Source organism: Neopelma chrysocephalum, unplaced genomic scaffold (genome assembly GCF_003984885.1).
Source record: "Neopelma chrysocephalum unplaced genomic scaffold, ASM398488v2 Primary Assembly neopelma1_121, whole genome shotgun sequence".
NCBI lineage: Eukaryota > Metazoa > Chordata > Aves > Passeriformes > Pipridae > Neopelma > Neopelma chrysocephalum.
The window spans coordinates 1,946,333-1,952,418 of record NW_020897783.1 but is presented as its reverse complement, the minus strand read 5'-3'; positions in this window follow the sequence as shown (position 1 = coordinate 1,952,418).

Below are 6,086 nucleotides of genomic sequence, written 5' to 3'. Positions count from 1 at the left end.
CACAATGCTGGTGTATGTGACAGCCCTGCTGTGTGTGACACTGCCAGAGTGTGATGCAGTCACTGGAGTGTCACAACCCTGGTGTGTGTGGCAGTGCCCGTGTGTGACACCCCATGCCTGTGTGTGTGACAGTGTGACACAGTGCCAGGGTCTGACATGCAGTGCCTGTGTGTGACACAGAGCTGGTGTATGTGACAGCCCTGGTGTGTGTGACATTGCCAGAGTGTGACACCACCACACAGCCCTGGTGTGTGACAGAGCTGGTGTGTGACACAGTGCCAGTGACATTGCCAGCAGTGGCAGAGCCACTCAGACTTTAGGCAGTCTCAAGGTGACTGGTGCTCACCCTGCAGCCCCAGTGCTTAGGTGATCTCCTGGCTTTCCTTGGCCAACAGTCCCATGACGTTCCCGTATCCAGGGCCAAGTCGGGCAGCACGATGCCGCTCAAGAAATGGTATAGTCTCCCAAAAGGTGTTTTCTTTCAGCACAGCTTTGGATGGTCAACACCTGTAGTTAAAAAAAACAACAACCCCCACATTTTGGTTCTAAAATGGTGAATCAATGCAAATGTTTCCAAACGCAAATTGCGGAAAACTGTTGAGAAGGTTCAGTACTTTAAAGTGCACAGAAAAACAGAGTTTTAAGCACACCCTGCATGTCAGGGGCAACCTTGGAAGCTACGTACCAAAAACGTTATTTGCTGTGGGTTTTCGAGATACTGCATATAAACTGAAAAGTCAGGAGAATAATGAGTTTCAAAAGTGACTTATGGTGGGGTGATGGCAAGTAAAATCAAATTATCATTTCCAGAAAGGGGCTCAAAGTGCATTAATCTGGATGGGTCTGCCCTTGGATTTGGAGGGATCTGGTAAAATTGCAGGAATTTGTAGAAAGTTCACTTCTTCACACATCTGAAATCTTATTAATGGTTGTATATTGTTTCATAGAGATATGATCTTTTTGAAATATTGGCAAATCAGGTATTATTCAAGAGATGGATTTGGCCATACTTTCAATAGGTATCCCTAATTTTACTTGACTTCTTTGATTCTTTGAATTATGAAGCTCTGTTTAATTATGTGAAGTTTTAAGACATTTCAAGCATTATCCTCCAATCTCTGACTTGGTAAGATAACTATGGTAAGATTTTGATAAGACTTTTTAAAAAATAAATTGCTGTGAGGAAAATGCAAGTATACAACCTATCTTCTTAACACCTATTATGTGCATTTAATTAAAGGGAAAAAAAATTAAAGCTGTATAGTATTCACCATGTCAAGGGCAGTAGTAATAATAATGGCAGCTTGTTTCAGCTTTTTCTGCTGTAGTAAGTAGAGCCTTTTCATGGAAAAGTGATTATTTTTAATGGACCTTGCTCCTTTAAAAGCTTTGTTTCCACTTCTGTATTTGTCATAGTTTAATTAACCAGTTACCTGAATTGAATCACTCTTGTAGATACAGAACCCTCACCCTCCTTTTTCCAATCAGAATATGCTAGGATCTGATATGTCTGGATTAAAAATACTGGGTTGATAATGAGTAATCGTCTCCATACGCTCTGTTATTCTTCTCTGTTATAATTAAACCTGGACTAAGTTAAAGATTTCATTCTCTGTATAGGTATGATTGTACAAAAAGACAGATTTAGGTTTTGCACTTTTACATTAATTTGAAAGGCTTCTTAATTCACAAAGTTATTTTCCTATTTTTCATTTTCATTGCATTCAAGCTGAAGGAGACTTGAAACCAAATGAAATTTGAATAAGGCAACTCTCCCTGAGCAATAGAGATGAAACTCTTGGGTTGAGTATAATACCTTCAAAATGTTGATTTTTTTTGTAAAAGTTTATACAAAATTGCTTCCTAAGTACTGTAAATATGTACAGACTGTCAGTGGTGTGAGCTTTATGGTAAACATTATAAGCTTAATTTAAAATAGTAACACACAGTCCAGAAACACCAAGTGGATTTTGAGCTACATCAGCAAAGATACAATCTTGAAGTAAATCCATGCAAAGTGTACACAGGTTTTTGTGTGCATTTTTACAATAAGAGAAATCTAGATATAGAGACTTACCTGTACAGTGCCTGTTTATTCCTTATCTCCTCAATCTTAAACTCTTTTCAATCATCAAGATTAACAATTAGGCTTATTTTCATTAATGACTTGTACCAGCAATGAGTTATATAGTTGTCAATGAAAAATTCAATTTAGCCTGTGAGTTTTCTACACTTTCATGCCTGGCTGTTCCAAAACCATTCCAAAAGCTTTATAATTTTCATATTATTATAATGTAGTATATAAATGGGGTCCCTGAATTTATTGAGTGGACATTAAATAAAGTGTTTCATAGCTCTCTGTACAACAGAAGTGAATCTTGCATGGAGCACTGGCTGGAACAGAGGCTTTGCCTTGTACATCCCTTCCTGGGTGAGCAGTACCATGAGTATTGTGTGAGCACTTGGAGTGGCACTTAGAGAAGTAGGTTTTTATATTGATATTTCACTACAGTTTCAGGCAACCTGGGGGTGACCTTATTATGAGGTAGATCCGCCATAAAAAGGTGAAATTTGCAGTGGCATTGCAACACTGTTGGCAACTGGGAATTTTTCTGCTTTTTTAGTAGACTAGTTGCAACTCATAACCCTAGATTTGGGGGTTTTTTTCATTCTTTTTGGACGGCAGAATGTGTTTTATGTTGTCTGTATCTGCATTCTAGGTTTATCTGCTCATAGCCGTCCTGTTTCTGGAAAAAAAACATTTAGAGTGCATAAAATACAGTTCATTATCACATGAAAAATGAAATGTTTGGTTTCTCAGAAAATGGTGGAACAATTTGCACATATTTACAAACTTGTACATATATTGGCTACTTTGATTTATCAGACTGGCATCGTGGGAGCCTTTACTCTGAAATGGAGCCTGACACAGGACATTTTGACTCTCTAAATACAGAAGTTTGCAAATGTGATGTATAATCTAGGAAAATGCAGAGAGTGAGAAAAGAGTGGGAAGAACACTGAATAAGTAAAATGATATTGTGTTATTTGTTTATGAAATAGGACTACATTGTATTCTGAGAGAAAATATTGCAGGTGAATTGAGAATTGTTAGTGCTGAGAAGTTGTGCAGGGAAGAATGAACTTTGCATCACTTAATTTAGAGAGACAATACAATAGAGCATGATGGGTATATAAAGATAATAAATAGTATAGAGAAAATAAATTACACTTTAAATATGCTTCTCCTATTATTAGACTAATTAGATATTCAGTGAACTCAAATGGTCGCACTTTCAAAACAGGTACAGGAAGTTTTAGGTTTCTTTTTTTTTTTTTGGTATATGTGTAACTAAACTATTCAAGATTTAAAAAACATTTTTTAGAAAAAACAGGTTTTTATATAGAGAGAGAGAACATGTACAGCTGTTCCAGATACCATCAGAGATGTGTTAACTATATGAAATGACAGTTTTCAGCAATGAGACAAGCACTGATTGGAGTTACAAAGAATCTTCCCTTGTGGAAGGGGTATGTGAGGTTTTACTCTGAGGTTGAGAGTGCAATGTCCTTTGGGGTGATTTTGCTCACCTGCTGCCAGAACCCAAATCTGGTATGCAATCCTTTTGTGTAGTTAGAGTTAGTTATCTTCTTTGTTGTAGCCTCAGAGCTCTTTGTGCTTTGGCATTGAGGCGTTAAAACCCAGCAGAATTTATATTACTTAGATGGCTTATTTTGCTTTACATAGCCTTTTCTGCTAGAGAATTAGGAAAGTTCTGTATTAAGTGATATTTCAGCTGCAACAATGACATCTAGGGGCTGATTTATATTAATTTAATTTAGATACGAATCTCCTATTTTTGAGAAGATGGTTACTAATATGTTTACTAAATCTAAATTATTATTATTTGCTAAAAAGCTGTGAATCTGATATATGTCATATATTCAGAGAATAGCCATGACATTTTTAACTTCTTTTTTTTATCTTTTGTTTCCCTTTGATCTGTCTTTTAATTATTTTAGTACTGCTAACACTGCAAATCAGCAAATCTCTCATTCCTTTGGACGTTGTATTTTTTCATGCCATGCTATCAAACGATGAGATTTTTTTCACTCTGTACTTTAGGTATACTTTTCTGTGAATTAAAGGGAAATCTCTTTGCCTCTGCTTTCTTATATGACTTACTCTGTCTCCTAGAATCACATCTACTTTATTTTGTACAGGAAATGAGACCTAAAATCCCTATATTCAATCCCCTGCTTCCCCCAGCTTTATGGGAGTGTAGACATAGGCTTGACTCCAGATTTAAACCCTGTGATTCAGGGCCACCTCTAAGCTCTACGTAAATCTAACTTTATGTGTGCAAGTAAGTGTATACGTAAAATACGTAATTGCAATTTAGAGATGATTTAACAGCATCTGTCCTATTATTTGCAAACTTACTTTCATTCCCTTGAATCTTAGTTATTTGACCATAAGTCACTTATTTGGAATTGCTTTTTACGGAAAAAAATTTCTATATTTCTTTCTCATGGGCTTCTTCACTTGTATTTACAACTTTTTCTCAGGAATAAGAGAATATAATTTTTTTGCAAAATTCTCCTCGTGCCATTCTGTGGAATATGTTGTACTATCTTCAGCATACTGACTTCTCTTGGTATTGAGGAGAAGAGAACCAGATGAGCTGAAAACAGTGAGACATTAAGGAAAACTTCACATTGGCTCAAATCAAGGGGGCTGAAATGTTCTCTGCAATAAATAAAACTATTTCTCTGATACAGCTATACCAACAGCAACTTCCATAACTTATAATTTATATAGAAGTTACACTGGCACAGAAATGCTTTTCACAACTGCTGTATCTGCTGGTTTCTTCTGTGAAGTAAGTGAAAGCTTATTTCTGTCAGTGATATTGGCAAAACATAATTAGAACTGCATTCTATATTAAATCTTACATAAAAATGTCACCCAAAATCACATCCCTAACTACTATTAGTATGTTAGCAGATGATTTTTACTGACTCGGCCAAAGTGCTGCAATGGGCACATTTGTCTCTTGTTGCAAGGTCTGCAGTGAGTGTAAAGCAGAAGAGGATAAACCTGGGCTGTAGTTGAGTGTGAAGGAGGAAGGACCTTCCTGCCATCTTTGTCTTTTTTTGTGCAAAATGATAAATTTGCAGGTGTGATTCTGAAGAGGCGTTTCTCCAGAGCCCTCAGAATATGCAGTTTTCTTACATCTCTTAATATACGGTGTGGTCTGTGTGCATGTACAGAGGACAGATATGTTTTAAATCAGTGAAAATCTAAGGAAATTTTGGACTGGAGTTTGCTGCTGAATTGGCCATGGAACTCTGCTTAAAATAGGGACAAAAATTATTTAACTATACAGAAAATATCAAGGCAGTTCATAGAGACTTGCCCCATGATGTACTGTGTTGTAGTGGCCATTATTATTTTCCCTTTTTGTTAACTTTGGATTGATACCGATATTTTTGCCAACTCTTACTCCAAATAGTGCTTTCTTAGGTATATAATCCAGCTAAGGGAGTGCAGAAGGTGATTTATTACCAGTAGTTGTAGCAAGGGGAGTCATATGCACAAAAGACTCCAGCAACAACGACAGCAAACTACCAGTCTTTCTTTTTTGTTACAGACAGTGGAAATACAGAAGTGTCCTTTGCATTCTTAAGAGAAATTATTGTATGTGAAGTGTTGCATTACAGCAGGTACATACTGATCCCAGTTGCTACATTTGCCATTCATATGTGCCCCAGTGACTGTCCTCAGTGTGTATTTACACATTCAAGAGAATTCATTTGTGAATGATAAGCTACAGTAAGCCTGGAATCAGATCACACATTACATAAATTAATATTTCATGTGTAAAAGGAGATCCTCTAAAAAGAATTGGACTCCCTGGAGTTCCAATATAGCTAATATTCCTAAAATTGATTTAATTGCTAATTTTTTTTTTTTTACATTTGTAGTTAAAACACATTACTTTTCCTCCTTGTTAAAACAGGCAGCGTAGACTAAAATACACTAATTTCTGGTGTAAGAAAGAACTTCCAAAATGGAATTGCAT